This window comes from Bos grunniens, chromosome 13 (genome assembly GCF_055505025.1).
Source record: "Bos grunniens cultivar Pamir isolate PY7600 chromosome 13, Bosgru_T2T1.0, whole genome shotgun sequence".
NCBI lineage: Eukaryota > Metazoa > Chordata > Mammalia > Artiodactyla > Bovidae > Bos > Bos grunniens.
In genome coordinates, this window is record NC_141177.1 from 29,988,934 (window position 1) to 30,000,202 (window position 11,269).

The 11,269-nt window shown below is 44.9% G+C and overlaps 1 long non-coding RNA gene and 1 pseudogene across 1 annotated transcript; one reads left to right on the forward strand and one right to left on the reverse strand.

Annotated features, from left to right (window-relative positions):
- Positions 1–538: 538 nt before the first annotated feature.
- On the reverse strand, positions 539–1,897 carry LOC147360637 (alpha/beta hydrolase domain-containing protein 17C-like; annotated as a pseudogene).
- Positions 1,898–1,960: 63 nt separating this feature from the next.
- On the forward strand, positions 1,961–8,477 carry LOC147360638 (uncharacterized). Its single transcript, XR_015139306.1, has 3 exons — positions 1,961–2,405; positions 3,467–3,514; positions 7,262–8,477. It is a non-coding gene; the product is annotated as an uncharacterized LOC147360638 (long non-coding RNA).
- The last annotated feature ends 2,792 nt before the right edge of the window (positions 8,478–11,269 follow it).

Consider the following 11,269-nt stretch of genomic DNA (forward strand, 5'->3'; position numbering starts at 1 on the left):
AGTTAAACTAATCACAGCTTCACAAATAGACTGAACCCATGAATCCAGTGGCTGAAAGAGAGCTGCAGGTCAAATACTGAGAACACGGGAGGCGAGAGGTTGAAAGCGAAAAAGTGAAGTTGCTCAGTTGTGTTCGACTCTTTGCGACCCCGTGGACTGTAGCCCGCCAGGCTCCTCTGTCCATGGGATTCTCCAGGCAAGAATACTGAAGTGGGTTGCCATTTCCTTCTCCAGGGGATCTTCCCAACCCAGGGATCGAACCCGGGTTTCTTGCATTGCAGGCAGATGCTTTCTCCTCTGAGCCACCAGGGAGAGCCACCAAGGAGAGAGGTTGAGTCCTGCATAAATGAATTCTACATGACGGCTAAGGTGGAGAAAGGGGTGTGAGCATCCTTTCTTACAGCATGAGAAAGTGGTCCCCCCACTCAGCTCTCATTCCCGCCCTGCAAGGCAATGAAGCTGGAAGTTACAACTATTCCGTTTAACATGATGTGTGAGTCGGTAGACTCTCTGGATACGAAAGACCGAGAAGTCCTCGGCTGTCTGATGAGGATGCCGGAAAAGCTGGGTGCTTCCTTGTGGTGATCATGCCATGACCGCCGTCCAGTGAAAGTATATGTAACACGGAGGACTCGTGCTTACAGTCAATGAGGTAATGTCAAGTCGTCGTCTTCAGGAATTGGGAAGTTTGTGAGAAATGAAGTTTTAGTCTCCCTAGGTACTGTGCGTAAAGCTCTATGTCACTATGCCCGGCCCGTTCGACCCCGGGCGGCTCCACGGCCTGGGGACAGAGCTCGTACATGGCCAGGCGGTGGGAGAAGTCAATGACCTCGTCCTCTGTGCCGTGAATAACTAACACGGGAGAGGTGACTTTGGAGATCTTTTCAATGCTGGGGAACGCGTCAAAGCAGTACGTTTTCCTGCCGTCAGGAAAAGCCACACGCCATGCAGAGGCGAATGGAGAATCACGGCAGCATACTCGTACCTGGAGGCCAGGTCTACCGTGGGGGCCGTCCCAACGCTCTGGCCGTACAAGATGACGTTCTCGGGACTTAACGCCGTATATGGCAATCCATGCTCCAAAGATAGTAAGATACCAGAGCACACCAGGAAAAGCTAGTGTCTGCAGCTAGCTCATCACAGGCTGATAAAGACAGCAAGAAGATGTTGCTGGGAGGCAGACAGCTAAGTTTTGTGCATTTCAATGATGCAGATTTTTCCGGGTGCGCAGCGCCTGCCACGTGGCGTCGATGTCGGCATAAAGGTTCTTCTTCGGGGGGCTTGACGGAGCTGACGCCGTAGCCGGAGTAGGTAGTAGGAGATGTTGCAGTTGATGCACGAGCCCAGACCGATGTAGAAGTTGCACATCTGGCTCAGGTCCACGGCGTTGCCGTGCGAGAAGAGCAGCGTGTAGTGGCTGGAGAGCGCGCAGCGCACGAACATGCAGCTTAGCTGGTTGTTCCCGGCGGTGCACGAGAAGACCTCGACCGCTTCCAGCTAGCGCTGCGAGCAGTCGGCTCGCTTGCTCAGGTGCAGGCTGCACGCGCCGGGCCCCGCGCCCTCCTCCTCGAACTGCTGCCAGCGGCGGAGGTGGAGGAGTGGAAGCGGCCGAGGCGGGAGCGGGAGTGCCGGGGCCGCTCTGCTCGGGCGGCAGGAAGGCCAGCTTGGCGGCGATGGGGCTCGGGCAGGGCGGGCAGCAGAAGAGCCAGCACAGCTAGCCCAGCGAAAAGCCGTTCATTCTAGGGCCTGGCTCCGGCATTGGGGCGGCTGGAGCGCGCCGCCGCCTGCATAGCAGGCAGGCAGGCAGGCCCAGCTGGGAAGCGAGGGAGGGCGGGCGCGTGCGGCTGGAGGAGGCGTGGGGAGGGCCCGGGGCGCGCGGGGGTGCGGGGAGGCGGGGCTGGCCCGGCGGGCGTGGCGCTAGGAGCCGGGGTAGGTCAGCAGTGGCCCAGCGGGCCGGGCGAGGCGCCAAACTACAAATTGAATTGATTTGCAGGACACCCTATTGGCGCTGAGCGCCGAAGGATTGATGCTTTTGAACTGTGGTGCTGGAGAAGACTCTTGAGAGTCCCTTGGACTGCAAGGAGATCCAACCAGTCCATCCTAAAGGAAATCAGTCCTGAATATTCATTGGAAGGACTGACGCTGAAGCTGAAACTCCAATACTTTGGCCAGCTGATGTGAAGAACTGACTCATTTGAAAAGACTCTGATGCTGGGAAAGATTGAAGGCAGGAGGGGAAGGGGACGACAGAGAATGAAATGGTTGGATGGCATCACCGACTCAATGGACGTGACTTTGAGTAAACTCCGGAGTTGGTGATGGACAGGGAGGCCTGGTGTGCTGCAGTCCATGGAGTCGCAAAGAGTCCGCCGACACGACTAAGCGACTGAACTGATTGGTTTCTAGTAAGTGGGAGAACTGATTGGTGTGGGGAGAAAACCCACGTATCTGTTACAAGTAAAAACAGCTCATTGCACAACTCAGCAAAATGACTAAAACTCAGTGACCCACTTAGAATGGGTGAATTTTATGGTATGTAGATTTTATCTAGATAAAATTGTTAAAACTGGTTTCCCTGATGGCTCAGCAGTAAAGAATCTGCCTGCCAATGCAAGAGATGTGGGTTCAGTCCTTGGGTGGGGAAGATCCCCTGGAGAGGGAAATGGCAATCCACTCCAGTATTCTTGCCTGGGAAATTCCATGGACAGAGAAGCCTGGTGGGCTACAGTCCATGGGGTTGCAAAGAGTCGGACATGACTTAGTGACTAAACAACAACAAAGTTGTTGAAAACGGGAAGCCTGCAAAAAGAATAGACGTGTAAATAGGGTGTGATGCACACCGTCCCAGGTGCACTGCCCAACGACCCAGCCACCTGGATGAGCGAGAGTCTAAAGCACCCCCAGAAGATACTGGAGCACCTACACTTTCATTGGTGTCAGGGACAGAGGACCAGTTTCACTTAAACCCATCTCCAAGAACGCTTTCAGTTGGCAAGTTTTGCTTCAGGCAGCTTTTCAGGCACCTGACAAGAGGCGGAAGCTGCAGATTCCAAGTGATAAAAGGACCATGTGTTTCAGATTTCGCATCTTTACTCATAAAGGGCTCACTTGCTCCATTGGTTTGTACGCTCCTGAGGTCCATTCCCTGCATAGTGTGTACAGGACGTGGCAGAAGAAGGTGCCAGGTGCTCAGAGTAGCTTTTGAAATGGATCAAAACACTGAAGGCAGAACTTCTCTGGCTTAATGTTAAGCTAATGGCCCATGTGATGGCTTCACAGTGTAGGACAGCCTGACCTTTTGTTTGGGTGGAGAATGAATAATTACCGGAATTTTTTCCCCAGACAGCAACAATCATGTCTTGTCCCATTTAATTTCATTAGTTAAGTTTTTGGTGTACTGAGCATCTAATTATTATCCAGTCATAGAAATGTACACTCAGACAGACTTTGGTCTTTTTCTTTTCAGAAAAAGAAATTTTAGATTTTCAGAAGTTTGGATTTTTCCATTAAAGAGGTATGTCCATCTTATCAAAATCTATTCTTAAACGTTTTAGACTTTGAGGATTAGTAATTTTCTTTTTTTAAAAACAAATGCTAGCTTTTCCTTTGGAAATGGCTTAAACTTTAAAATCCTTAACAGATTATTTTTATTATAAAATGATTGTTTTTTATTATGAAGTGATTGAGATACCACAGCAAGTGCTTGAATAAATTATGACATATCAATGCTATGAAATGCCCATAGTCATTAATAAGAAATGTGAACTAACACAGAAAGAACTACAAGATAAGCAAAAATAAATAAATTGCAAAATAATCCACCTTCTCTGATTTTTCCCAAGAAGACTTTGAAAGGACCAAATAGAAGGCATTGGCAACATTTACAGAAGTGGCCATGAATTTTACCTGGGGCAGCAGGGACTGACAGATGGCTGACCACAGGGGCACGATGCTGGGGACTTATAGACCCTACTCTCCACTGAGCACCAAGATAGCAAACCAAGGACTTTCCTGGTGATCCAGTGGTTAGAACTCCATGCAGGGGCACAGGTTCGATCCCTGGTCGGGGGAACTAACATCCTGCAAGTCAAGTGGCTCATCCAAAAAACAAACAAACAAAAAAACAGCAAACCAGATGTGATCTGTAAGTTGAAACAAGGAGGAGAGCTATGGACAAAGGACTGAGAAATGTGAGGTAGGTGCTAACTGGCAGGTTCCCTCCCAGAACCTGAGAGGGAAAAGATTTGCATGTGAGATTTCTGTAATATAAAGAGCTCACCTTATGGCAAAACTAAGGAGCCCACCTTCTGGTAAAACGTTTATGAAGATGTGTCTATTCCTTCATAACATTGAAAGACTCATAAAGAACAGCTTATGACTTTTTTTGAAAAGATGATGACTTGACAGACTGACAATAGAACAGGTGAGCTTTCCACCCCAGAAATGTTCTCTTACAGGAAAATCCAGACCAAGGTGAGAATGTTGGAAAACATGTTGGTGTGAGGGCTTCCCTGGTGGCTCAGTTAGTAAAGAATCTGCCTGCAATGCAAGAGATGCAGGTTCAATTCCTGGGTTGGGAAGATCCCCTGAAGAGGGGCATAGTAATCCATTCCAGTATTCTTGCCTGGAGAATCCCATGGACTGAGGAGCCTGGAAGGCTACAGTCCATAGGTGTTGGGAGCCGCGTTAGGCATTACTGACAAAATAGAGGCACGGCCCTAAACCCTCTCCCTTTGTTCTGTAGGCACGGACCCGGAATGAAGGAGTTAGGCTTTGTGATTCTGACTTGTTTTTCCCTTTCCTCGGCTGAGTTGACTGAAGAGAATATTAAGGTGCTTATTGTTTTTGAGAGGAGCATGAGAAGGCATAAAGCCTTCTGCAGCTGTGCTCAAAGAATTATCCATAAAGTTAATCACTGACATTTGTTCAAGGACTTTTACAAAAAAGTGTTCCAGGGTGAGCACACAGGCCGCAGCTTGAGGCTATGGGAGGGATTGCTATCTGAAGCCCATTTGTGAGAAAAGTTTGTGGCAAAGGAGTTTGCTGAATTTAGGGCTTAGGAATAATTAAAATAGTTAGAAGCTAAAGATTTAAGGATTGCTGTAGTGTTAGCATATTCTACTATAGCTTATAGAAATTAGGGACTTTAGAGATATTATTAGGTAGAAGCCCCTTCTAAGAAATAGTGAGCTTAGGATACTAGGGGCAAACAGGACTTAGAAAGACAAGAATTAAACTGAGGAATGTGGTATGCAGCCCAGACACTGGCATGAGTTACAGTGTATTCACAAGGACACATGAGAAAAAGTAGATAAGGGAATCACTGAGGAAGGAACTCCTTTTGAGGGGCAACAATGATTTTTGGAGAAAAATAAATCTAGGTCCATGGGAACTAAAATATCAAACCTCTGACCTAATGCTTTTGTAAAAGTATAAAAGAGAATCATAAGCTTGAAATAAACAGGCAGTCCAAGAAAACTGAGAGGCTGCCTCAGTTTCTCTCTCGCCGACACCGCTTACCCCTTCAGGTTGAATCCCTGGCTGCTGGAGCTGGACTCTGGCATATAGGGTTGTAAAGAGTCAGACACAACTGAAGTGACTGAGCACACACGCATGCACCTGTTGGTTTAACCTCCATACTTACTTCTCTAAAAAATAAATCCCCCATCAATGTGATGCACTTAGAATGAATTTGAATCATAATCTAGATGTGGTGGATCATGAGGCAAATTATACGTGGATGAAGTCATCTGCTTGTAACAAAGATGAAAGATGGTTCTGTCCTGGTTCATTCATGTTGGATTAAAACCCTGAATATACCCACTGAGTGAGAGCTTCCAGTCAAAATTCAAACTTCATCATACACCTTGGAATTCCCTGTGAAGACATCTGCTCTGAACGTAATGAATCTGGGGTTGGGGAGGAATCAATGATAGCTCACCTCTTAACCAAACAAGGATCCATACCAGAATGAGAAGTCCTGTGAACACCATCAAAGTGAGAAGCCTAGAGCCAGAAGTCACATCTCATGAGTGTCATAGCATTCATACAGGGCAGAAACCTTATGAATGTAATCACCATGGACAACCTTTTTCAAAAAAAAAAGTTATACACCTCATGGTATATCAGAGACTTTATATTGGAAAAAATTCTTTTGAATGTAATCAACATGGAGAAACCTTTAACTACAATTCAACTCTCAATAGATACCACCATGAATTTCACACAGAATAGAAATTCAGTGAATGTTTTGAATGTGAGCAATTCTCCTTTCTTAATGTACATCAGAGCCAGCGTGGATGTTTATTATTTGCAACTGAGTCAGACTCCAGCAGAAAACAGAGGGACTTCTCAAATCACGATGACTCAAATATCAATGGGAGGTACTTGAAAAGGTTTTATTCAAAAGTGTAGATGTGAAGAAAGCACAGGGGATGGTGCAGTAACTCAAGACCCTAAACCCAAGAGGAGATGAGGCTCAAATGGTTAAAAGTGCAGAAATTAGAGAAAGATGATTTATAAGGAGCTGTGGCTTTCTGGGGGGTGGGAGGCAGTCCAGAAGAATCCAAACCTCCAACCTCACTCATCTCCCTGTCTCTGAACTCTCCCCAGTGGGCCAACAGCTGAGTCCAATAAGATGCCAGACAGCAAGGGAGCCTGTGATGTGGTCAGCCTTTCAGAACAGACAGAGAGATGAAGATGGATCTGGAGGGGAAATGGAAGATACCCAGCCCAGCGAACAGGAACCCTAGCTGACACACCTCCAAGAATCAACCTGGGTGCCCTGTTCCCACTGTAGCCCAGAGCCTGGTAAAGAGCCTGGTCTAGAACAGGCATTCGATAGAAATTGTTGAAATTAATAAAGGACCAGCAGAACAAAGGCAGACTCTTATTCAGCAGGAGAAAACTCAGAACTCCTCTGCCTGACCATCTTTTCCAAGGCCCCTGTGGAGCATAGGAAGGAGATGCTTTTGTAACATACATTTCCTGTTACCAGACAATAACAGAGCAGAAGACTAGGAATTCAGCAAGAGCTGATGACCTTAAAGAAAAGAGGGAAAGGTAAAAGGAAAGCTGGGGACACTGGACTGGAAGCTTTAAGTGTAATACCTGTAACAGGAAGAATCTTTGTATTCTATTACAAGTTAATCATTAAAGGGATATGGTCTGTAAGCTTAAATTATGCATAATGGCACATCTCTGGGAACCCTGCCTCCAAAGGAATGAGCATTAAGCTAAAATACCTTTGTTTAACTCATAGGAAACATCTTGACCAGGCCTACTTGTGAATAGCTGCCGGAAGGAAGAAATTAACACAGCCCAAATGACTACCCACTGCAGTATTCTTGCGTGGAGAACTCCATGGACAGAGGAGCCTGGCAGGCTACAGTCCACGGGGTTGCAAAAGTCGGACACAAATGAGCAACTAACATACGCACACACATAGGAGGTAACTGGAACCCGGAAATTTTCAACTTTAGCGCCTCCCCTCTGAGTATAAAAGAAGTCTGAATTCTAATTCAGACAAGATAGTTCTTTGGGATAGGAGTCTGCCCTCTCCTTGATCTGCTGGCTTTCTGAATAAAGTTGCTATTCCTTGCCCCAGTACTCATCTATTTATTGGCCTGCCATTCCGACAGGGAAGGATGAGAAATGATATGGTTGAATAGCATCACCAACTCAACAGATATGAACTTGAGATAACTCTGGGAGATAGTAGAAGACAGAGGAACCTGGGTGTGCTGCAGTCCATGGGGTCACAAGAGTCAGATACAACTTAGTGACTGAACAACATGCAGTGAGTGGTATGAACTTGGACTCCGTAACATATCTCAGCAAACCCTCATAATTCTTCGTGATAGTTGTTACTTCTTACACTCAGCAGTTAAGAAAACTGAGACTCAGAGAGCTTAGGTAAGTTTCCCAAGGCCACACAGTAACTTGGAGACAGGATTTGAATCTGGATCTATCTGCAACCTAAGCCTGTGGTTCTTCCACCCAGCAGGGCACAGAGTAAACTCCCCCATGGGTGTCAGCTCTAAAGAATAACTTCATGGCTTAAAGGCAAAAATGCCTCCACTCTGCTGATGTATCACAAATAGTTATTAACATGTTTTCTTTTATGACATCCTGAAGTCAGGAAAGGCTTTATTTCATCAAATAAAAAAATGAAGTTTGTCAGGGAGCTAGGGAAAGCCAAATAACTTTCTTGGATTTCCGATAGTGAAGAAGGAATTCATAGGGCCTGGACTCCATCTTAGGCCTGTTCATGCTGATCATGCTCAGCCACCTTTCCAATGGACTCTGAACTCTGTGTTTAGTGCCTATGAAAACAACGACAGAAGGAAGGATAAGACCCCCTCCAGACAGGGGAACCTTGAAGATCGTATCTAAGTTACTCATCGCCTAAGAGAAAACGTACATTAATCACACCTTCCTCCAGACAGGCAATAAATTTTTCTGTGTCAATCGGAGTGTAACCTCGGGTTTATTGATTATTGGCTAACTGTTTGACTGAGCACATGAGCACATAGCACGTGAATGATGGGGTTATTGGGATTGTATTTTCCTTGGTTTATGTAAGTCTCAAGGAATTTGGAGTGGTGGGTTCAGACACGTACACATGGGGTATAAAAGATTTTCACAAATGCTGGTCGGGGTCCTTGGCTAAGAGGAGACTCTGCCTTGGCCCTGCCTGTGTAATAAACTGCACTCCAGTATCTGCATTGTCCTTCTGAGTGAGTTTGTTTCCCAGAACGTGTGGCTACAACAATAGCCCTGACTATTTAATCACAGCCATTTTTTATTGATTCTAAATTCCCTGATTTAGGAACAGACTGTGGCCATGTTTCAAGGATATCAGGATAGCAAAAGACTGACAAAGAGGGGTTAATGTTTGTAGAAGCAGAATGAGTTTTATCTGTGCCATAGTATTCATAGATCATTATGAAATGATATTTATTTTACCAAACAAAAGATTTAAAAAAACAAATAGAAATCACTTAAAGGCAAAGAAATTCACATAGTCTATTATCAAAAGCTGCATTCCAAGAAAATTTTGTTCTCTTAACAAAGAGAGAAAACCAAATTCCAGTCTGTTACAAGCTTATATTCACAGTGAAATAGTAGTTATTTGCAATAAAAATATTCAAAGGCAGTTCAATATATTAGAAAACTTTTCTCGGGGTCCACATTCCACAAACTTTTTTTTTTCAGTTTCTGTATCCACCACTTTGTCCATTCAGAGACAGCCACCTGTGAGACTTACTTCCTTTGCCCTTAATAAAATGTAACTCCATTTCTTATACCTCTTTATTAAAAACATACATCTTACTTTCCTTAAGCAAACATGAACTGTCCTTTATGCCAGCACTCTGTAGATTGGGAAACAAAAATCACCCAAAGTTCTTATCTCATTTACATTTTCTTTCTTTAAAAGTTGCTTCACACTGAGTTACTTCCTTTGCTGACAAATTTGTAACAGATACAATAAGATCATATTTAGTCTACATTAAACCTAAGCACAATAAAAGTATTACTCAATGTTGATGAACCTTAAGACATGTCTATATTAATTAGATTAACAGACAAGCATTAATACCAGGTATTAATTTAATACTGATTATTTCCCAGTTCATGTGAACCTGAAATTCATTTAGTTTAATTTCTCTTGAATTTAGAATTGTTTGATTTGCAAGTGCTTACTTTCTTTAGGTCAATTAAATTAGAGCTTGTCTACAAATTAACCTTAGCAGTAGTATCCAAAGACAAAGACACACGCTGAGACATATATAAATCCGGATAGACAGATATCACGTAGTTTTCCACTTGAGATTTAAAATGTCCCTTTGTTTTTATTTTTTGTTTCTTGGCTTGAAGTTCTACCAATTTGCCCAAGGCTGAAGACTCGGGCAGAGTGGGTTGGGTATCTCAAGGATACGATGAGTCAATTTCAGGCTATTTCCTAGTCCAGAAAAGAATTTAACAAGTCAGCTTTTTCTAACTGCACAAGCAAAAAGAACAGGTTTTGCAATTTTAAAAGGATTTCATTTTTACCAGTTTTCTCCCGAATCTAAAGAGCGTCATGGCCATCCAGTGTCAAATAATTCATCTCCCTTTTTTATATTCATAGTTCTATAGCTAAAATATAGACCAAATAGTGCTCAAATTGGCTTTGATGACAAGGACAGACTGACTGATAAGATGTCCCAGCAGAGATTGTCCCTTGCGGGAACTGAGGTCTTAGTTTGATCAGAAGACTCTGAAGGAATAAGGGAACTTGCAAAAGTTGGGGAAGCTTGGTTTTCTTCCCATTTTCTATCCCTCTACCTCCCTGAGAGATAGGGAAGTTAGAAGGGGATTTTTTAGAATGTTTAGGAGAGTTTTTTCAGGCTTTTGATTACAGGAAAAAGTCCTGGGCCAAAGGGATGAAGGAGAGGGAGAAAGAAGGAGGGTTGAGGGGATAGGGTGGCAATAGAAAGACACAGGCAACGTGAGTCCCTCAGATTTGGATTCTGACTGAGTGTCATAGGGTTTGAGCATAAGGAATGACAGAAGAAATCAAGTTGGAGGATTGTGTTGTAATTTAAGAGTCCATTTTTCTTGGTTCCCCAATTCGTACCGACTCCAAGTTTCATTGCAAAAGACTACAAGTCTCTTCTTTTTAAGACTTTCAGGGTCAATTTTTTTCCAGTTCCTGAGAATACAGCCTAGAGGGGAGCCTGAGGGAGGTTCTTGAGATGTACCTAAGCCCATTCTTAAGATGGGGGTACTGAGAGTTCACTGGCCACAGAAGACGTCCCAACTGTCCCAATATACCCTCTGTGTGCAACTGAGACCCTGTACGTCTAATGGCACAAATGACCAACCGTCCCAACAGTCACATCCGACGTGAGAGGTGCTGCCCGAGCATACGACAGGGAGCGGCACAGTGAGAGGTGCTGCCCGAGCATACGACAGGGAGCGGCACAGTGAGAGGTGCTGCCCGAGCATACGACAGGGAGCGGCACAAACTAGACTAGGCACACCCCTAGGCACAAACAGTGTGAAAATGCATCTGCGGGGTGGGGCAGGCAAGGACAGAAAAGAGGTTCCCAGACCAGCGTGACTTGGTGTATGGTGATTTCCTGAAATGTGGAAGGCACTCTTTGCGATGACTCAGAAACAACTCCTAGGCTAAATTTGGAATGAGGAAGGCAAAGTGAAAGTAGCGGGAAGACAGGCTGAGGAATCTGCCTTGTAGTCCTACCTGGAAGGCAATGGCCAAGGG